Source organism: Pezoporus flaviventris, unplaced genomic scaffold (assembly GCF_033815535.1).
Source record: "Pezoporus flaviventris isolate CSIRO_AGI_PZ_B2104156 unplaced genomic scaffold, CSIRO_AGI_Pfla_v1 ptg000213l, whole genome shotgun sequence".
Classification (NCBI taxonomy): Eukaryota; Metazoa; Chordata; class Aves; order Psittaciformes; family Psittacidae; genus Pezoporus; species Pezoporus flaviventris.
The window spans coordinates 9,133,117-9,156,609 of NW_026892761.1; the positions used below are offsets into that span (position 1 = coordinate 9,133,117).

A 23,493-nucleotide genomic window follows, 5' to 3' on the forward strand; every position below is an offset into this window, starting at 1 on the left:
AGTTGATGGCCAAGTATGTGGAAGGAAGTGTTCACAGAGAATGAACGAGAGCAAAGACATCTTCAATGCATCAGCATTTCTTACACCCATCACTAGTTTCTTTCCATGCAGCTTTTATTCTCTTGGTTGATACCAATTGTACCTTTCCTGTAGTTTTTTTGTGAAGCAAAGATTTGTGCATTGGTTGCCCCCTGGCTGCTCTTGTTTATAACATGCTGCCATGATTCCAGATTAGTGCTTCTGCTTCTAGTGTTCCTGTTAGAAAAGGTGTGACTTTTTTACAACAGATGATCATCTTCTCCCTGGGGTTCTCCTGCAAAGCAAAAAAAAAAACCCAGACATGAGGCTAAAGGTTTTGTTTCTGAACAACGGGAAGAGGTCATCCAACCTGACTCCAGTGTACTCAGACTGCACCAGTCCTGGAGGTGCTGTGACTTAAAGGTTTGCCATAATGCACTTGGATGGATTTTTTTTTGCCCAAGATAATTAAAGGAAGACAGACTGGAAAGATCCTGCCATTTCTGTAGGCAGAAGCACACTGCACCGCTTCCTGAGCTACATGACACTTTTTAAAATAGACAATGCAGAAGGACTTTGTGATTACTGCTATCAAGAAGTAATGAATGCCTGAGAACAGGGTAGCATGAGGAGATTAGCAAAACTGCCAACTGGGTGTGCAGGATCTGACCTTCAGGACACTGGTAATTTAAGAGAGGAAGGCCTGTGTCATAGATGGTGAATATTTCATGCTGAATATGTTCTGGGACCTGTTTTTCTCAATACCTCATTGCAACTGCTGTTTCACAACAAAAGCAAAAGCTACAATGCATTTTTGATGTCCTAATGACGTTGTTTGGTTGATTGATAAGTTAAAGATCAGCCCTATTTGATTATCAGCCTTTTCCATAAGGGTTCAAGCTAGCTCATTTAGAAAGGAGCTGCAGAAGAGTTGCAGTAACTATAGCAAGTGGAGAAGCACAAAGCAACAGGCCTCTCAAGCCCCTTCTGAAACTGAAGAATTAAGCAGGTTACTGCCCCTTCCCAATGCTTTTGATTATCTTTGACATCATAAACTCCACCCTGGCAGCTGTGGTTCCAATGGGTTGTGTCCTATTGGAAAGCACAACTGTTCCCAGTCTATCACTGATGGTGCAGCTCATGTCAAAGCTCACATCATGACATGATGCAGCTCATGTCAAAGACCAGCAGTTTTATATCAGGACTTATACAATAGCAGGCCACTGATCATGAGTGAGCATGAAAAGCACATACAGTCTCTTGTATTAGACTTCTTAATGCTTCCCTTTATTCTCACTCTGTTTCCTTCTCACCCAGGGGATAAATTAATATTTTATGAGGATATGTCTGTGCTTCAGGCATAAGGACATACCTACAGAGTAGAACAGTCAAGAGAGGCAAAAAATTCAAAGAACCATGAACACTTGGCTCACTTCTTTTCTAGGACCTGCTGAAGCAAAATCCTGGAGTGTTTGCTTGATTTTAACACCTCAACAACCACCAGAAGAGATCTTTCTCCCAGCAATGTCAGCAGTAGGAGGTAACTGAAGGACATAATACAGCAGTGTTTTCAAGGAAAACTTGTTTTCAGACACCTGCTGAGCATCATTAATACATTCATTCTGGTTAGGCTAACACAGTCAGTCAAGCATGGACTTCCAACAGGGACTGTTCTTCTCACTGACGGGTGCTGAGGATGCTTCTATCATCTTTGAATATAACTCACTAACGAACATTTCCGGTTTGCTTCAGCCCCAGAAAAACAGCACAGGTAATTGAACTGCACAACAAGAAAATAAGGTAGACACTCAAGGTGCCCAATAAAATAAAATAAAATACATTGAAGACATTTCAGCAACTAGCTCTGGATGACCTCACCCAAACTGTGCCAGAGCTCGGTTTTGGTGGAGCTCTGGAATGTGTTTGGACCTATTTTGCAGACTGCATCTGAGCAGCATGCAAGACATTCTTAACCAAAGAAAAGGAGAGGTGGTTACATGTTTCCTGTTGCTCTGAAAACCTTCCAGTTTCTCTTGCATCAGCAGACACCTCAACAATAAAATAGCTTTGTGGCTTTGTCAATTATGTGAGTCCCCTCCTTTGAGGACTTAGGGAACAAGGAGGAGTCCTTGTCCTTGCTGTCTCCCAGTGACATGCCCTATCACCTTAAAGTGACGCTATAGTGTTATCTCCTTACTGCATTAAGACATGGTACTTAAAATGTTAGCCACCAAAACTGAGGACTTTCTATTATGCTGTTCAGGCTTTTTACTATCAATCTACAATCCTCAAGTACAGCTTTCCAGTGGCTTTCAGAATCACAAATACATTGTAAGAAAAAGCCCTTTTTCTGTTTTGTAGCATTTAAAGGTAAGCAATTTATCATGTAAAAGTCAAAAGGTAAGCCTTCCTGATGTCTTTTAGACCAATGGAAACATTCCAGACAATAACACTTTTTGTTTCCTGTGCTGATGACGTAGATGTTATGGCAGACTGCAATCTAAGCCACCTGCAGTAACCATTTAATGCTTTAATTTTTTCCATTATATGTAATTTGGGTCTTCTGGACAAGGAAGTAGGGAGCGCATGGATAACCAACATAGCTAAAAGCTTTGCAATTAGCCCAGTACATAGTTCAGTGCAATTAACATTAGAATGAGTTTGGATTTATATTTTTTTTAGCCAGATCCTGAAAGACCAAGCAGTACATCACTTTTAAAACAGTTCAAGCACCATGACAGTCTCAAAATTCCCATTGCAATGGAGAAACTCTTGGAGTTTCTGGAGAAGTAGGTTTCTTTCCACTAACATCAAGGCAATTATAGTTGCCCTGATAGTGTCACAGCAAGTGTGGGGAGAAGAATGAGGACCTTTGTGACCTGCCCATTTGAAACCAAGGTCAATTTATGAGGTTCTTCTCACCCTAAAATCCATGGGGAATTAGGAAGTTTTACTCAAAAAGTGAAGTAATAAAACAGAGACTTGTTAATCATCTGACCCTCTACCCTGTGCCACACACAGAGATAAAAGTCTTAGAAAGAAAAGAAGTTAATACATGCCAAGGTGGAACATATGGACACATCTGGGCACTCCTACCTGATTTTTCCTTCAAGATGGTTCTGCATCCAGGATGCTGGCTCCTGCTGGCAAGGTAGCAAAACTCCTTATACAGCATGTGGGAAAATTAGATCCCTAAACAGATCTGTGGATTCTTTTACAGGAGCCCTGTAATTTCTAAACTCACACAGAAATGACAAGACTGTCCTTTTTTCCCTCCTGAGGCTGACCAATCCTGCTAAAAGCAATAAAAGTTATCAGCAAAACTTTCAGAAGCAATGCTAGATACTGTTTAAATATTTTGCAGTATTAATAAGGGAAAAAAAGGAAAAGGCGCAAGTTCATGAAATGTCATGGTCCAGTTAAAAATATGAAGCAATACAGAAAGCTACAGCACTCACATAGCTCATAAAGGAACGTTCTGTGCCCTCATTCTGAGCATAACCTGGGATCCACCTGAGGTTGTATAAAATGCCTTTTTTCCAACTTGCCACAGCATCCCACAGTTATTCTCTTTGTAATACAATTGATTGCTTAGCTGCAGCTGATGCTCTGCTTTTATATACTGTGCCCCGGCTGCTGCAGCCTTCTCTTTTCCCCACAGAGCATCCTTAATTAAATTACTCTGCATTGTACCCAGACTGCAAAGGGATGGGGAGCTAGAGCTAGTGCACAGCTTCAAGCGTTCAAGCAGGAGGAAGCCAGAAACAAAGACTGGTTTGTCTGGACAATGGTGCAATCCCCATGCAGTAAGCATGGGTCCTCCTGTGGGATAGCCTACAACCACAGAGTACACAGGAGACAGAGTAGTTACCAACTAGCAGAACATCAGTCTCAGGAAATGTCTCATAATGGAAAATAAAAATCCTTGGAAAAGACCTTTTCCAGGTTTAGTAAGGACCTGCTGGAAGAAGGCAGCTACTCAGGGTGACTCAGGGTTACCACAAGCAAGTTTAGGTCTGCTAGCTCAGCCCATTTATTGGACTTCTGGATGCAAAGCTGAACTGATTTGCACTGATTCATATTAACTTCTTGAGTAATGCCCAAACACACCTGGGAGGTTCAGTCTTATGACCTAAAACATCCTGCCCCATTCTCTTCCACCTCCAAATTTCCAGTAACTGCTCTTGCAAAAAATAGGACTGTATTGCTTGAATTTTAATAGGAGGCTTCTCAGAGTGGGACAACTCTGTAGATTAAAAGGTTTCTCAATGAAATGAGAATTGAGATAAATGAGCGTGAACTCATCAACTTAATCAAAATAATAATTTGGTCATATTGCAATTCAAACAGAAATAACTTCCAGTATCTGAAGCAGTAAATAATTAGAATCATAGAACCTACCTCCCTCAAGTGGCACCTGATTGCATGTGGCATTTCACGACATGGACTCAAGTTGATGCAGAGACTCAAATCCCAATTTATTACAACCAAGCCCTTTTTATCCCCCTGTTCGGTACTTTCCCAACCTGCACATGCATACAATGCTCAATCTCATTGGCCCCTGTAAAACTCTCCAGGTAAATAGTCCAATCACAGTGCTACAGACCCTCTCACAACCCCCACATCCTCCAGCCTTCAACGCCTCAACTCATCGCCCCAGGGCTTGTCAAAGCACCAAGGCCTCAGAGCTCATTCCCAAACCGTTCTTCATGAAAATCTTACCGCCTTCACTCCCCACAATTGCATATCAGGAAAACAGGCCACCCAGGAAGCGGTGGAGTCCCCATCCCAGGAGTTATTTAAAAGACACGTAGACTGGGGACACAATTTAGTGGTAGAATTGGCAGTGCTGGGTTAATGGTTGGACTCAATAGTCTTAATGGTCTTTTCCAACCTAAGCGATTCTATGACTCTGTGATCTACAGAATATGATGGTTACAAAGGGTGTTCTGAAAAGCAATAAAAGCAATCCTGAGTATTTTTTAAAGAGCAGGGGAGAACAGAGGAGAAATAAATTCATCAGACCTAAGATGAACTTACCACACACATAAAATAAACTTCACAATCTGATCATCACATAAGATTCATCACAATGGAAAAAAATAATTAAGCCAATGCGCATATCAGACTCTGAATCAAGCAATTTTGCTGGGCTAAGCCTAGAATAAAAATGATCTTGTCTGTGTGTGACTAAAGGTTACTGCTCTTACAAATCAAATGGAAAAATGTATTCATCAAAAACATATCTATTAGCTTCACAATAGTAAGCACTCTGTGAATCCAAAGAAGTTTCTTAGGAATAGGTAATGCTGAAGGCTTACCCAGAAACTAGATAGCTGCTAATTTTCAGAAACAATTACTCAATTTGCTAGCAAATATTTCTTCCTGCAGTGCTTTGGAAGAGAGGGTCAATTCTACTCACTCACTCATGTCTGTTTTTGCAGCTCTATATACTTAGGTATTTTTAATTTTCTGGTAACTTCTCTTAATATAATTTTGGAGATTTTATTAAGTATTTCATATAGCAACCCATTGTAAGTCAATCTCCAACATAATGTATTATTATTTTATATGCATCTTCAGCTCAAAAGTATTTCAATAAAGCTCTAAAAGCAGTGGCAAAGACAATACACTGTGTTGTGCATCACCATGGCAATGCTTCAGAAAATAGCTTTGATTTGGGGTCAGAAAGACCAAACATTATAATAGATTGAAAGGACAGAGTTCACCTTGGTACAACCTAAAACTATCATGGTCTAACTATCATGTTCTCATTTTTTGAGATGTGCCCAAAACAGCAAGATTCAGGCAAGAAGAATGCCTGTTGATGCTAAAGTGACTCAGACCTTCAGTAAACAGGACACATTCAGAAAGTCTATGAGTAGGGGTAAGGTCCATTTTCCCAGAGCCAGTCTTTTGAAGTTTAAGCCAGCCTATATCAAAAGGCAGGATTATATTTCAAAAGAATACATTTTTATGGATCATCTGTTGCTTCATGTATTACTTAGTGCTTCACTTAATCCTCAAATTGTGTAACTGGACTACTTTACGTGATTATAGTAATATCTATCCCTACAGCTAAGTAAACTGAGATAACAGAGGTTAAGCATTTCTCTCAAGACAGTGAAACCTGGATGAGACTTTGATTCATAAACCTGTGTGCTCCCTGTGGACAGCATTGCCCTAAGCATTGCCATACTGCAAGTGAATAGCTTACATAGATGTACGGAGCTGGCACAACACTTGCACCAGCTTCACGTTGTGTTTCAGCTAGTAGAGCCCTGATCCTGGGGTTGGATATCTAGATCACCAGGCATAAAAGCAGCTTTGGGTCCTGCCAGCTCAGAAAAGCCTGGTGCAAATGATCCTACATTCACAGTTAACATAACCACATATATCTCATACCTATCTGCTCCTACCAATGTTGATATGTCTTCAATCTGGAATCCAGAATCCCACACTTATACATGGAGAGTAGCTTTGGGATTGGATCTTTTGTAGGGCTGCCTGGCCCAACACTCAGTCTCAACAACAAAGCCAACCCTTTATTCTTTAATTTCAATAAGCCCCCAGCCCCCACATGTGTTATCAGACAACATGGGAAAGTTTTCAGAGGACATTCTTTGAGTGAGTACAATCTCAAATGGAAAACACAATTAAACGGCAAAAGCAAATAGAGTACTGTCACCTAACTGGGGATCAAATTAGGCCCTTCAGCTTGAGAAGTGCTTATGATACATGTTTTCACTCACTATAAATCCATACAGGTTTAGAATTTGTCAGTTTTCCTCATTAGCTGTAACTCAAAATTGGGTGATTCACTGTCTTTACTATGGATCTATAGTGTATCTCAAGAAAGCTGCTTAGCCTTTATTTGCTTCTGCATCTATAAAAGAGGGTTAAAGATTTTACCCATCTTTAAAGAGTGTCTTCAGAATTACAGGTGCAAAGGCTATTATTTATTATATTATTATTATATATTAGTTGGCAGCTGGGCTTAAACCAAGACAATGTTATAGTAAGTGCGGTTATGGGAGAAGGCTGTGAAACGGTTCTTGCTTTGTTTGTGAAAGTCATTTTCCTCCCTTAGAAAATAACATGTTATATTTGAAACTTTTGATGTTCAATTTAAACAAACGGTTTCTTGATCAAGAGCAGTTTTGCACAGTTTGCTTAACATCCATCGCCCTTTCCTGCCAGTCGCACTAGTGAGCTTCTCCACCTGGTGGAATAGAAGAGAGTGACAGCTGTGTCTGGCTGCAGTACAAGAAAGCTGGGCTTTTTCTCTTCAACATTCAAGGTTTGACAGAGAGCAATTACACCATTACCATCACAAATTGTTTGTCTGGCTACCTTCCAAATTGAGGGAACCACGGCATAAAAGACTAGTGTATCTTGCAGACCTCTACATTAAGGAATTAATTTAGTCTTGCTGCCAAATTAGCTATGCAATTATATGGTAATACATCATGTCATAGAGGACTGCAAAGTTATTTATATGACTGAAACAACATGATGCACATGTTCAACAAAACAACAAGCAAAACTTCTTAACTAACCTCCTCTACTAAAACACCCACTTTCTTTGCTGTTATCCCTTCTGAGGGCTGAGATTAACTATGCAGCTGAAAACTTAGGGGAGATGTGGGTTTGGGAATTCGGAAGGCTGAATCGCAGAAGCGTTCAGACTGGAAACTGCTCAGGAGAGTGCACTGGAGGGAAGCACCAGAAACCACATCTAGGCTCTGCCCACACTACACCTGGATCACTTACAACAGCCAGGGGCTATGCAGAGAGTCAAGAGGTGACAAGAGTGGGTGAAGAGAATAAGAACACAGCTGCTAAATGACTCAGTGCTGCAGCCAGTACCTGCACAGAACATAGCAACAAAGTGGATGTTTTGGTAGAGGGGGCTAGTTGAGAAGTTTTGTTTCTTGTTTTGTTATTGATTGTTTGGTGTTTTTAAATCACAGATAATTTCTAAAAAGGAAAGTACAAAACCAAACAAACCAACCGACTGCTGGTGGGGTCAGGCTGGGTGGAAGAAACCCAGAGAATATTTCTTTGTTCTTTCTGCCTCATCTCTTAAGGTAACTTCACCCCTTGATTCAAAGAAACAGTCATCTTTTCAAGTTTTGTGAAATTCCTGCCTTCTCTCCCCATGGCTATTGACTGGTCTCTCTTCATGGGAAGGATCCCACTTCAAAACCTCTTCTGATTCTTCAATGCCATGCCCAGGGCACCAAACATCACTGTGCCCCATCATCAAGTGTCTGTTGTTCTGTGCATACAGATTGGTAATCAAGGAGTCACTGGCACAAATTTCTCTCTAGGTAGTCACACAAGTGATTTTTAAGCAGAACTGGCAACTTGCTAAGGTCAGTTTTGTCATTACAAGTGTACACGAGTACAGGCAGCACAGGAAGAAGGGTATAAAAACTGGATGCAGAGGAGGCAGGGAGTCATGATTCAACAGTTGCATCCCACTTATGTGTTCTTTTATGGTTGCTTAAATTAAAACCTGGTAAAGACATGAAGTGAGAAGAATCCTCTGTTTACGTTAGTTTAGTGCTGGGATAGTTGCCCTTAAAGAACTAGTGCAAGTTTTCATCAATGCAAGATGAAAATCAAACACAATAGACAAAGGAACAACTGATCTACAAGCAAGACACGGGAGAATTCATCAGTAATATTTAACTTCAGCTTGAGGGTGATTCAGATCCGGAATACATAAAAGAGAGATGTCAAGTCAGAAAAAAAAAAAAAAATTACATTAAAATAATCACTGGTTCTTCCAAAAGCTTACAGTGTTTCTCAGCAATTAATTCCTTTGTAAGTTTAAAAAAAAAAAAAGAAAAAAAAATCAAGCTTTAACGTGATAAGAATTACTTTCAGCAGTGTGTAAAGCTAGGAAATGGAAGTAATTTTAAGAGTACTTCCCAGGCTACATTCTCATCCAGATGCCTCAAATGAAACAGGAAGCTTCTCACTCATTCACGTCAGCTCTGGAAAACAATGATTTATTTCATGCTCTGCAGGACTATGACTTCTTCATGGAAAAGCTAGGACCTGATACAAGCTCTGCTGTGAAGACAGATGTAGGAGCAGAAGACCTGTTTCCTCCCGCAAGATATTTTAGGCACACCGAATATCAGTAGTAAACTGCTTCTTCACCTTACTTATTCCATTATAAATGAGTGGCTGTTTGTCTGGTTTCTGACACTATGGGAATGCTGACAAATCCACTAAATCAAACATTTCTATCTAAGGCCAAAAGGGAAAGAAAGAAAAACCTTATTAGATCCTTGAAAACAAATATGAGGGCATGCAGACATGTAAGGTTTGATTATTTCCAGTTAAAGCTGTTGGGCTGGTTCACAGATTTTGCTAACTGCCCTCAGCACTCAGATTACCAGCTCTCTCTGTTCCTTGGTCTATTGAATGTTAAAACCCCAGAGATTTTGCAAAACTTAAGTTCTAACATCAAATATCAGAAAATGCCATTTTAATCACGATAGAACTGATGAAACAAAAACAAAATTTAAAATCAACAGATGTCAAGCTATGTTAGGTGAGCGTCTGCTCATTTTGAACATTAATACAATTCCAAAATGCTCATTCCATAATTATTATTTTTTTAAGGGAAAAAAGAGAAAAAGTTAGGTTAAAACTAACAGCCAGATGCACCCGCCTCAGCCTGCTACTTTGCATTCAGTTAACAAAGCAGCTGGAAAGCCCATCTAAATGCATGGTAAAGCAGATTTCCTTCTGCTTTGCATCCCCTGAGCAGTCCAAAGCAGATAGGGTTTTTTTTTAATTTTGAAACTGTTCAATTAACTTAAAATACCCTGCTCATTCCTATGTGAAGTCCTTTCTGTTCTAGGAGACTGGCTTTTTGTATTCAACTCACTGTATTTAAATAGTGCAGCTAAAGATCAGCTTATAACAGATGAACCACTACTAGGTCATTAGCAACTGTATCTCCTAAAGTTTGCATTGAACTCCAAATTGGTTCATTCAAACATAATTAATCATAAAGGAAATTGGTGTGTTTCTCCCTCACCTTCCAGGCCTGGTGGTAACACAAGTGTGCATGTGTTAAGCCAGGACCTCAACAGAAAAAACACAGTGTGAAAGTGTCAGCTGCCTTCCACAGGAGTCTGAGCCAAAGGCCTGAAGGTACAGTCAGGATTCTGAGGCTCAGTCACTACCAGATAATTAGTCTTTCATTAAAGTTCAGCATCTGCATATTGAATTAATTCTCTGAAGCAGGTTGCCAGCAAGAAATTACCCCACATCCCCACTTTGAAACAGCAGGGTGAGAGCAACTCAGCATGATAAACAGCCCAGAGTTCATATTATAAAGCCAACTTGGTTTTTCTTAAATAACAATCAAATTTCATATGAATGAGGAAGCAACTAAGTTCAAAATATAACAGTGGACAAATCTTGTTTCTCTTTTTACAGACCCCTAAATACTGCTATAAAGTACCTGCTCACCAATTCTTTTTATATTATATGCTTTAGGAAATGTGCAAAAAGTCACCAGATTCTTCTGAGGGTCAATGAAACATCTGCCTGAGAGCACACAGTAGTCTTATAATACGGTTTAAGAAAGAAAGTGAAGAAGAAACCAGAAGACAGATGTATTAAACAGACTTCCTCCCACAGTCACTCAAAAAAAACCCAGTAGTCATATCTTCAACAAATTTACAGGAAGTTCAATATCTTCCCTGTTGGACATTCTTTTACCCTCTGTCCTGGGTTCAGCTTTAGCAGGCATTTTTGTCTTTCCCAGTAGCTGGTGCAGTGCTGTGTTTTTTACTTTAGCCTGAGAGCAACACTGATAACACGCTGATGTTTTTAGTTGTTGCTAAGTAATGGTTATTCCAATCAAGGACTTTTCAGTCTCATGCTCTGCCAGTGAGAAGGAGCACAAGAAGCCAGGTGGAAGCAGAGACAGGACACATAACCCAAACTAGCCAAAGAGGTATTCCATAACACAGCACATCATGCCCAGCATAGAAACTGGGGGGAGTTACCCAGAAGGCCCAAATCACTGCTCGGGTCAGGCTGGGTATCAGTCAGCAGGTGGTGAGCAGATGTATTGTGCATCACTTGTGTTTATTTTTTTCTTTTCCTTTTCCCCTTTTAGTTTTATATTCTCTTCCCTTGTTATTTCCCTTATTATTATCATTGGTGGTAGCAGCAGTGGTTTGTGTTATACCTTAGTTACTGGACTGTTCTTATCTCAGCCCGTGGAATTTCTATTCTTTGGCTTCTCCTCCCCATCCCTCTGGGTGCAGAGGGTTGGAGGGAAGAAGAGGGGAAGTGAGCAAGCAGCTGAGTGGCTCTGAGTTACCGGCTGAGCTTAAACCATGACACCCTCCTAATATACAAATGCTCCAATTGCAATATAAGGTTGGCACCTTGTAGTCTACAGCAGGAAACCACAAGCTGGACAATGTGGGATTTTTTTAATTTTCAGTATTTTTCCTAATAACAAAGGTTCCTTCCTTCATTTGGAGCACTGCTAACTACAAAAATAAAAGCATGCAACACAGGTTCTAACTTGTGAGCACATCTGGTGGCTGCCTCAGAAATGCAGTTCAGATGTTGATAACGAGTTAAAAATAACATGGGTTATGAGGGAAATTATTTCAAATTTTATCTTCAGTCAGTGCCACATAGAATAATCAGGAGATTATTTTTAAGCATTTTTTTGTAAGCTCCAGGGACTTATGCAAGAGCTCCTATTGTTAACCTAGATGGAAACCATTCTTCTAGCTAGCATTTTACATCATTAACAAAAAAAAAAATCTATTGCTGAGCATGAATATACAGCTTAGAATTTCAATTTGATTGTTATTGTCCACTGAAGTACATCCTGTGAACTGATTATGACCTCGTTCCTTAAATAAAGATCTGAAAGGTCCCGAGTTTTTTTTAAGCATCTCTCGCAGCACACGCTGAGTTTGCCACAGGGTCAATTGCCCTGTCTGGCAACAACCCATACTTAGGCAATGGTAATGTGTGCTCCCAGGGTTGCAGTTTTATATCTGTTCCGTTGTAAAAGGGAAACTTCTGAACTGAGTGAATTCTTGGCTCAGCTCCAGCCTGGTGGCAGTGCTCAATGCAGAACAGGTCAAACAAGCAGGCAGGGGATGCTGCCTGCATGGCTGGGTGCACAGACAGAAGCTGGGCATAGCCAAAGCTGCACCTCTGCAGTGACAGTCCTGATGCCTAGGGAGAACATCCTATTCCAAGGGAAACAGATGTAAGAGGATTGGGTGTCATAAACTCACGACTATTTCTTTCCAATCTCACATGTGTAAAGTTGCTTATAGGTGACTCAGAAAACGTATTAGGTAAGTTATTGATCTGGGGTCTATCAGCTCCTTAAAATCAGTGTCTGCCAATGGCGTGTGAGAAAGTCTATTCAGGCATCACAGCTGGATGATGCTGTCTGAAGAGATAAAAGACAGCTGAGCCGGTTCATAATTAACATTCCCAGTTTCTATTAATTTCGACATAGTCAGCACTGATGATGATATTGCACTGGAACAACAGTGACCCACTTCAAAATGACACCAACAAGGCATCTTTCAGATCTTGTTGAATTAATCATTTACATTTCCTGCTAAACACTATTTCCTGGCAGCCTGTAACAAGATTCTCAGATCGATTCTGCCCCCTGTTCCCACCACACAGGCTGGTTTGCTCCCTGTTTGTTCCCTTTTGGTTTATATGCCAGTTTGTTATTCTAGGGTATCTGTGAGTGCTGAACACTCTGGTTTGTAACTCCAGTGCCATTGCCTCAACTTCAAAAAGCACCAAAGAGTTTATCTTTTCTTTTCCTCCTAAATTCCTGACTTTATGCTGATAACAAAAAGGAAGGAAATGATCTGAACTAAGCCCGAGCTCTTTTTGTTCACTGAGAATTAAATACAAATATTAAATACTGTCTTAGGAAAGAGTGCAGTGTGCATCAATACAGTTCCTCCACACATAAAATAAAAATAGAGCAGAATTATAAATGTTCATATAACTTCCATCTAAAAAGTGTTCACCTGTCACAAGTACTTATAAACACTTCACCTCTAACAAAAACAGTATTAAACATCTACGTGCACCATTGTCTCAGTGTGTGAACTGCTTCACGCTAGCTTTTAGGATCAATTATTTTGTAATAAATCAAAAAAGGTGTTCATTTTTCTTTCATTTTTTAAATAGCTTTTAATGCTATTCCCATGGAAACTGCTTACAACCACTTGTCTAATGTTTGTGGGTTCAAGCATTATCCAGGTACAACTCCAAATCCCATAGGCTGCACCAAAAACCTGAATTCAAAAAGGACTGTTACCAGCAATTGATAAACACTGGTATTCATTTACTCTATGAGTCAGCATGAAACAGAGCTGCTTAACGTAGTAAGTGTTTAGCAGACAATGTATATTGTTAAATCTTTCTATCCAATGCAATTACTTTGCCTGTACTACTGTGAGACACAGATGAAGGCTTTTCTAGTCATAGGCAAAATTAGGTTTTGTAACCACAAAGATGAGAAATAGTTTATTTTCAAACCAGAAAATTTCAGGTTCACTTTGGCAGCAGAGTAGCTTCTCCAAAACCATAGTCTCCTGGTTATCTATCCGTGATGCATGTTGCATTCATTAAAAATCTGATACTTCACAAACAACTGAGAACAAAGCAGGTGCTGCTTGTTTCTGATTGTTAGCAAAGCCGTCAAGATTCTCAGGGGTTCAATACATCTGACCCCCAATTAGAAGCAAAATGGTCTACCAATTTATTATTTTTCTTAATTATCTCTTTCTAGAAGGCAGGAGGCCTATTAGTATGTGGGGGATGATGTACCATGGAAGCCACTGAGGGTTTCCATAGGCCTGAATCTGCTGTTACAGCAGACTGATAATTAAGGCTCAGATCACTCTTTGATTTACGGCGGTTTTATACTACTGCAACACTATTCTCTTCACTGAATTGTATCCAGTGTTATCAGGTTGAGTTTCTTTAGGAGTTTCTGTAATCAGGTTATTTTTTAAAGCTCATCCAGGCTTCTGGAATAAGAGTATCCATTCATAGACAGCTTTTCTTCTAACCTTCCCCTTTCTTCACAGTTTGTTGTTGTTGTTGTTTGCTTCTTTTTTCCTTTGAATGCTTAAAAACCTTTGTACAACATCGAAGATCTTTACTGTTTTCTGTTTTTCAGCTCTGCTTTCCAATGCCCCATTTAGATTCACATTGCTAGATCTCCTTCTCTCCCATTTTACAAACTCTGTGTTTACAACAGTGTAACTAAGAATTGCCTCAGTAAGCTCAAATGAGAAGTAGTCTGTAATAAACAGATAAACTTGCTAAACCCATGAATAATAAGTGAATTCTCACATACTATCCCATAGGATAGCAAATAATGAGGAATGTCTTATACATTATTAATAAGAAATAATGAATAATTGGAAGTAATACAGCAGAATGGCTTTCCTCCTTCTTTCCCTAGGGCTGAGGATACCTTCTTAGCCCTCCATCCTCTAGACTTGCTACTGTACCAGATCATATAGGGTGGTTCTTCCAAGTGTATTTTGGCAACTGGCTGCACATCAGAGAACAAGTAAAGAACTTTCTGCAACAGTAAAAAAACATTCAGCAATTTAATTTATATTTCCATATTCTCAGCAGATATGCTTACACTTGGCAGCAGCTCTAAGAGTTATTAGAAGTCAGATAGCCACATTTGCATGTCATTTGGCCTGAAATAATACAGCTTTTTTCTCAGCAGAGCTCATTAGTTCAGCACATAACAGTTAACATGACTTCTGGTTATCCTGAAGCCCTAGAAGCTTGGACTTCTCTCAGTAAAATGTGCTGTAGGCCTTCTCAATGGAAAAAATCTCACTGTTTTCTGTGCCTGTGGTGGTTTAAACCCAACCATGCAGCTCATTCACTCACACCCCCCCTTCTTTCCCTCACCCTGCTCCTGGAGGGATGGGGAGGAGAATCAAAAGAATGCAACTCCCACGGGCTGAGATAAGAACAGCCCAGTAACTAAGGTATAACACACATCACTACTGCTACCACCAGTAATAATAATGATAAGGGAAATAACAAGGGAAGAGAATACAAGACCTCACCACCTGCCGACCGATAACTCCCCTCACCCTGCCCAACGAGCACCGACCGATACCTAGTCCAACCCCGCAGTGCCCTAGCCCTTCCAGCTAACTCCCAGTTACATCCTGGGCATGACGTGCTGTGGTATGGAATACCTCTTTGGTCAGTTTGGGTCAGGTGTCCTGTCTCTTCTTTCTCCTGGCTTCCCCTCCTCCCTGGCAGAGCGTGAGACTCACAAAGTCCTTGGTCAGACCAAACATTTGAGTGTTATCAGCTCTGTTCCCAGGCCAAAAGTCAAAACACAGCACTGCACCAGCTACTAAGAAGGAGAAAAAAATGACTGCTACTGCTAAACTCAGGACAGTACCCACACAGCATGAGGTGCAGGATGCTTTTTTCCTAATGAGAACTAGGGAGTGATGAATGGGGACTGGCTGGTGACTGTTACATTTCCCTAACAGAACTCAGAGGCCAACAAAACCTACACCCTCTTTGTTCCAGGGCAGCTGGCTGCATGACTACTATTGAATTAACCACTTTGCAATAGCAAGATTTCAGACATGGTTTAAACCAAACAATAAGTCATAACTGCATTGCACAAGCCAGCTCCCAAAACCAGCCCAGCTGTGAAAAGTCAGCAGTGCCATCCATTGACTAAACTTTGTAAGGCATGTGCTTGGCAGGGGAGAAATATCTATCAGTGAACAAGCAACATCCCTCAGTGCTGCTTTCTTGCTATTTCAGACAATTTCCCAAAGAAAGCCTGTATGGACTCTGGTCCCAGACAAGTTCTTACAATGCCTGCTCTCAAGCAACAGCTGCCAGATACGTCAAAAGACTTTACTCATGCAGACAGAACACCTGCCATTACACTTGCTGACTCATGATGGAAGGAGGCTTCTGCCAGCTAACTAGTGTCACAAGAAGAACATGACAAGTCACAGGGTGACCACACACCCAGAGGCAAAGAACAGGCTCTTTTCTCCTATTGAGATCGTGTAACAAGCACCACCATAATGCAACATCAGAACCAGGTAAGGTCATAAAGCTGACAACCCTTTACAAAATGACCATTTATAGTGGTCCTACTTTACCAAATCACACTCAAAAATATGACATAAATATTTTATTATTGATAGATTAGGTGCTTTAAATGAATATTCCCCATTAGGGATTGTTAGAAAGGTCAGCAGACCAAAAGGCTGCTTGTAACTGTGGTCTGTAATCTACAATGTTCTCTAGTTATGAGCTCATATTATAAGCTACTCACATCTATTAAATGATTTTACCAACACAACTAATATCATTATTATTTAAGGTTTGATCATTCAAGATAGTTACAATTTTGGGTGTATCTCAAATTCTGGCTGAAAAAAAAGAAAGAGCAGAAGACACCAAGTGAAGGCAAGCTCTCCTCCTGCATCTGCTCCTCTTCTGGTCTCAGGAAACTTATTGATGCAATTCTTCTGATGCAAAAACAGAGACAAGGCACCAGCATGGGGACCTACCCTTCAGTAAAAGGCTCACTTGTTGCATTGCTCCTGAGTGGTGGCTCTGTAGAGCAGGCAGGAGGTAAGGATCACTTTATCCCCTTTAGCCATGCTCTGAAGGAAGTTCCCAGAAGGTTTTCTTCCTTACGCCCAGTCACATCAGAACGTCTTTGTCAAACTAAAGGTTTATAATCAAAAGCGTCAAGGTAAACTCACTTGCACATATTGAGTACAGACTGGGTGCGTCACTCACTTTAGAAGGACATGTCCCAGCACAGCAGCATAACCACCCGAAAGATGTGGGAACAATTTCCAGTAACCTCATACAAATAGGGGCTAATGACTGTGTTTAGAAATTCACATCGGCCTTTTCTGAGTACGCTGCAGACTGAATATTGCATTGCACTGAGCTGTTTGGCCAGAATCTCATTATGGCATTATGCAGTGAGAGGTAGAAAAGAGGGAATCTGGCCTTGGCTGTTACTTGTTCCATCTAAATTGGCTTACAATTTGTTTTATTGCAATATTGGTAGGGAGCAAAGGGCAGAAAAAGCTGCACTTGAGAATCTGAGTCATAGGCCTCTACAGCAGAATGTTATCAACTATTTACATGGCTTTTAAGCCTGAAGGGGAAGAGGACAACTGGCTTTTGTATTTGAGAAAACAATTTGAGATTGCTGAACCTTTAGGAAAACAAACATAAAATATGTCTCTTGCTTAATTTTTCCTAAGTTCTCATGAAGCGAATTATGATCAGCACATTATTCAGTAGTGAGTCAACTCAAAAAACAAATCTAAAGGAGTCGATGCAGATTTGAAGGGCTATGGGAATCAGAAGAGGTGTAAAACAGCTTGAGGAGGCAAAGCTTCTAAATTTGTCCCCATAATTTTTGACAAATTTCACAAAAAAAAAAAACTTTACCTATTTTAACAGTGGCAGATATTAAAACGAATTCACAAAACAGCATCATTTTGTATCCCTCTCTGTGTTAGATTCATCATCACAAGGCATTGCACTTCTGCTGGGCTAGCTGAGTTCATCTGGTTTAAAAGTTTGATAGCTTTCTTCCAGAGGTATGGGTCTAAAGCAGACACCTTTCCTCAGAGTGGGCTGCACTGAATGATAAATTAAATAGCCATCTGAAATCTTATCTAAATGCCAAACCCCAGGTACCTGAATGAATTGTTTGCACTTTACTGCAAAACAAATATCAACCTAAGGGTAGAAGATGGTAAACGCTTCACAGACACAAGGAATGGAAACTTTGCTAGATGCTCAAAAAGGTGACTTAAATGGTAAAGCCTGGCTGTCAAACTGTGAGTAGGTATGTGATAACATGTTTCAAGAAACTAACAGTGGGTACAGAAACCATTGCTGCTTCAAATGTAACCCAAGTTAATAGTTCCGGAAAGGTGAGAACAGCCAGTGACTTCCATGAAGTCAGTTGTGTGTCCTCAGTGCAGCAGTATCACACAGAGACAGAGCAAAAGAGGGCAAGAGCTGTTTGAACATGGAAGCCGAGTTACCCTCCATGTTAGGGTGAAACGCATTAGTGGGTGCCAGGGAAGCTGCTTCTGCTGCCACTCCCTTTAGTTTGTCTGTTCTGTGAAAAAATCAACTTCTTGCTTTGCTACCTTCTTGCTTTTCCCACAGCTAGCAGGAGTCATCAGATGGGATTTTCACTCACACATGTCCAAATGGCTGTATATCACACCATCCAAATGAAAAGACATCTCATCAGACTACTGGAGAGGACTCTTGTGGAGAGTAGAATTAATGCTGCTGATTTGTTGTGTCAACTAAGGCACCAATATCCTGAAAAACTATGCTTCCTCCATGAGGAAGAGTGGGACCTTCACTGCTCAACAGCAACAGTCTGCTCGCACATGTGCATGCCAAGGATGGGCACATGAAATCAGCAGCAGATCACATAAATACAAGCAATATGGACATTTTCACTTTTTTTTCTCTCTCTTTTTATTTTACAACCCTTTTTTCTCAACAAGAATAGGGAGTCAAAGAGCAAGATCTGCTTAGCAATTGAAATTCATCCTTGTGCAGAGGCTCCCAAGAGCCATCACACAAATTGAAACATTAGCTTTCGGAAGCATTGGGGCTGAAGCCACAGTGAATGAAAGTTCCCACATACCTCCAGGGCCCTGAAATGAAACAGGGCCACACAGCCCCGTTTTCCAAGGATTTGCAGGTAAATAAATCAACTAATTCCTCCTCTGCTGTCTTGTTTGGAGATTTTTCTCACCCTAAATTCCCCTCACAGACAAAAATATCTGGGCTGGCTTCCTTCAGATTTAGCTATCCTAGCAGGGCAGTCTTCTCCCATTGCAATAAAAGATACCAAGTTTTAATGATTTTCCACTGGTTTACCTTGAGGAGGAAGATGTTCCTGAAAGGTTAGTACGTAGTTGAGCATTTGTAACACAGAAATTTCTTACTATGTTTGTAAACCGCCAATGGATTCCTCAAATAATAAACAGTCATTTTGTTGTATTTTGCACAGGTACAAATTTTAATTTCAAGGAAATAAAGATTCCTGATATTGCTTTCCTAATATCATTTTAATTCATAGTCATCAACTACCCACATTATCTTCTTAATTTAAACACCTTCAGAACACAATGTGAAAAATCCAATGTACTAAAGAATTAGGCCACTTCAAACTTGTTCACATGCCATGCCTTTAATTTGCTATTAAAAAAAAAAAATTAGCTTCTTTTGTGAATGAGGTTCATGATCAGTTCCCAACTTCTCTCATTATATTTATGTACATGGCATTACTAGATTTGTAATAATACTAAACAATATAGCTTCCATCATGCATAAGCAATCAACTCCCACTCTCATATAGGAACCAATTCCTACTTGTTCATTAGAAGGCATTATATCTTGGAACTAGCACATTCACGATCCCTGAATTATTTGTAGACTAAATGATTTGAGAAACGTGTCATGAATTTGCTCTTGTGAAATTTATAAAACTTAGAAGACTTCTAAGATTTATTTGTCATCAAAACATCATTGTAGTTTGACTGAGACATTATTGAAAGTAGACTGTTACTGATTTACTAATCACTTTTACCCTTGCAAATGTATTTAACTCCTGAACTAGCTCATTGCAGGGTCCCACAACCAGCACTTTGGCTAAACCACAGATTGAACAATTCTGCAACATGGATTTCTAGTTACAGAAATCATGTGCTGTAGCATACTTCAGTTCTGTCACTGTGCCTATAGCGCTGTGAAATCAAGAGAGATTTTGACTTCAAAAAGTCAAATTATGGAAGAGAAAGTATTATATAAGGGGTTTATAATAGATATCTTGATAAAGAGTACCCCCTGTGCTACTTCATTATAAGTGCTCTGATAAAAGCATGACAAACATTTCTGACACATTTTATGAGAATGGCCATTGTGGAAAAGTCTTCACCTCCTGGGAATCCGAATGCATCTTCTGGTGATATTTTACTTACTGCCTCTTTGGCAATCTCTCATCTTGATTCACAGCTTTACTCTTACTGACAATAAACAGTAATTATGCAATAATAACATGAACGACACAAAACCAGAGCAGCACTATCTGGTTGTTGGAAAATTACAAAAGGGAAATAATAGAAAATCTACATAGCAACAGGCTGAGAGAGGAAGACAGGACACAAATGCGGTAGATGAAGTACATTGTCAATCTAAGCCTATTTTCACATAATAGATCCCAAAGCCATCTTGATCTGTGAATTTTGGGATTCATGTCTTGACACACTGTGCTCTTGTTTGAGGGCTGCTGAACACTCTTTTGAGATCTGTAAATATTTTGTCATTTTGCAGCATGCTTTTTTTCCAGTGTGTTTTATATTTAGCAGAGATACCAAAACATTTTAATACAAGTGCCTGTAAGAAAATGAATGACAGAGAAATAAGTACACTTATAAGAGATAAACTATTAAAGTGTTACTTGAAAAGTAACATATTATAAAGATTTATATTCTAATTATCAAAGATAAATAGGACAATATGAGGTAATTTTAGAAAAATTAAAATTACTAGTCAGTCCTGCTTGCTAACAACAACAATCATCTCTATTGACATGAAAGATAAATGCACTGTATGAATGTAAGAGAGAAAATCAGTAACCAAAAAGTTAATTTCTCCTTCACATTCAACTGCTTTGCACCCACTCTGGTGGGCACAGGGTTATGTCCTCCCATGGGATCCAGTAAGAACAAGTTACTAGTTACAGCTAGTAAATACGAGTTCAAGGCAGTTCTTTGTTAGGCCTAAAGTCTTGTTCTCCCACTTGTGCTACAAATTAAGTTAGCATATGTGGTGCCCATCTACAAGAATAGATGGAATGAAGATTCAGGGAACTGTAAGCCTGTCAGCCTGGTCTCAGAGCCAGGAAAGGTTATGGAGCAGATTCAATTGAGTGCCATCAAGCAGCACGTACAGGACAATGAGATCAGGCCCAGTCAATGTGGGTTTATGAAAGGCAGGTTCTGCTTGACTAACTTGGTCTCCTTCTGTGACAAGGTGATCCACTGAGTGAGGGTAAGGCTGTGGATGTTGTCTACCTAGACTTTAGTAAAGCCCCTTTGGCACTGTTTCCCACAGCATTCTCCTGGAGAAACTGGATGCTCATGGCCTGGACTGTTCACTGCAGTACTGTTCACTAGCTGGATGGCCAGGTCCAAAGAGTGGTGGTGAAAGGAGTTAAATCCAGTTCCCAATTTGGGGAACACAAGTGGTGTTCCCCATGTCTCAGTGTTGGGGCGAGTTCTGCTTATTATCTTTATCAATGATCTGGATGAGGGAATTGAGGGTACCCTCAGTACATTTGCAGATGACAGTAACTTGGTTGAGAGTGTTGATCTGCTTCAGGGTAGGAAGGCTCTGCAGAGGGATCTGGACAAGCTGGATTGATGGGGTGAGGCCAATGTTATGAGGCTCTCCCTGCACTTGCGAACTATCTCCACATTAAGGCATCTTAAGCCCAGGTGTTTGCTTGGTTTTCAATGAGCTTACATCATTTGATGTTTATGGCATTGTTCCTTCTTGCTTCTAGCAAAATCTCCCACTGAGACTTTGGAGACAGCAGCCAGACACATAAAACTGCCAACCATAATGCTTTTATGCCTCGTTAAATGAACTCCTGATCTTTTCTGCATTTGCCCAGGCTTTCTAGAGAGCCAGCAGCAGCATAACACATATGTCACAGGAGAGCAGCCCTGCGTTCTCTACCATGCAGTGGCTCTAATGGGTCTGCCAGACACAGGGAAGTGCCCAGTGCCTGTGTGCAGAGCCCAGTGGTGGTTCATGTCAGCAGAACTCAACTCACGTCTCCCTTACTGAGACCAAAATTAACTTTTGGGATTTTCCTATAATTCATTAAAAAATGATGACAAAATTGGAGTGTGCTACGATTAGAGCATTGCCACATTAGTATCATCTGCCTGCTCAGGTGGTGCTGGTGTATAAATTGTCACTGAAAACACATCAGCAAATTGCTTTGGAACAGTAATAAACATAAATACATGAATATGAGTATGTGAAATTGTGTTCCAAGGAACTACAAAGCACACAGAGAGAGACTGGATTTATGAAGCAAGAACTAAAGGAAATGTAAAACCCTACAACTGGCAGTGCTGTTTATTATGCCCAGAACAGACTCTATTTTAATGCATGCAAAGCTCTCTCCCTCTCTTCCTCCAATACACTCCCTGAAACCCATCTGTTCCATGGCACATTGCACTTAACAAGAGCCACCCACCATGCCATTTCAGCATTGTTTATTCAGTGTTGTCCTGTGCAGTTCCAGCTTGTGCTCCTAAACTGCAAGCTCTTCCAGAGGGAAAACCTCTTTATCTGACACAGCGCTCCTATTGTACTCAGCCCTGTATGCTTACATCCCTGCAAAAACAACATGCCTGAAGAGGAAAGGCTTAGACACCAGGAAAAGAGAAGTAATTTACTCTTGGAGCTCAGCATTCAGATGCATTGTTTCAGTACATTAGTGTAGTATTTATCCTCCCCACCCCAGTGAGCAGCCTTGTCTGTGATGGCAAGAAGCCACCATTCCAGAAAACTGCAACCACTGCAGTTATGAAATGTTGGCATTGTGCAGGACGAGGAAGAGTGGCCATGAACTAAACCATGAGGAGTTTCACATCAACATGAGGAAGAACTTCTTTACGCTGAGGGTGGCAGAGCACTGAACAGGCTGCCCAAGGGGTTGTGGAGTCTCCCTCTCTGGAGCCATCCCAAGCCCGCCTGGACATGTTCCTGTGTCACCTGCTCTAGGTGGTCCTGCCTTGGCAGGGAGTTGGACTGAACGATCTTCAGAGGTCCCTTCCAGCACCAATGACTCTGTGAACCATAGGTATTAACACAGTGCAGGTCAGTCTTCCTCCCAAGGAACAAGTGACAAGCTGAAGGGGAATGGCCTCAGGTTGTGCCAGGGGAAGTTTAGATTGAATATTATGACAAATTTCATCAGCAAAAGGGTTGTCAAGCACTGGAGTCCCCATCCCTGGAGGTATTTTACAGACATTCTGATGCGGCACTTGGGGACATGGTTTAGCGATGGAGTTGGCAATGCTGGGTTAACGGTTGGACTCAATGATCTTAAATATCTTTTCCAACCTACACAATTCTATGATTCTGTGTTCAGTAGCATTAACATTGAATAGCTGGAACACTGCAGAAGGTCTGGAAATCACTGCAGTTATCCTCTGATCCTGAAAATTACCAACCAACCAAAGCCCTGCTCATTGCAATCAAGCTCCCCAGGGCACTGGGATTCACTCCCTCTCCACCCAACATCTCCAGCTCCCCCAGACTGATGTT

The 23,493-nt window shown here is 40.6% G+C and overlaps 1 long non-coding RNA gene across 2 annotated transcripts; it reads right to left on the reverse strand.

Annotated features, from left to right (window-relative positions):
• Window positions 1-22,960, reverse strand: LOC133262379 (uncharacterized). 2 transcript variants are annotated; one of them, XR_009741287.1, is made up of 3 exons: window positions 22,418-22,960; window positions 3,115-3,310; window positions 1-313 (listed from the first exon to the last, which is right to left on the reverse strand). It is a non-coding gene; the product is annotated as an uncharacterized LOC133262379 (long non-coding RNA). The 2 variants fall into 2 exon arrangements; XR_009741288.1 differs by lacking the exon at window positions 22,418-22,960 and adding an exon at window positions 16,854-16,928.
• Window positions 22,961-23,493: the final 533 nt, after the last annotated feature.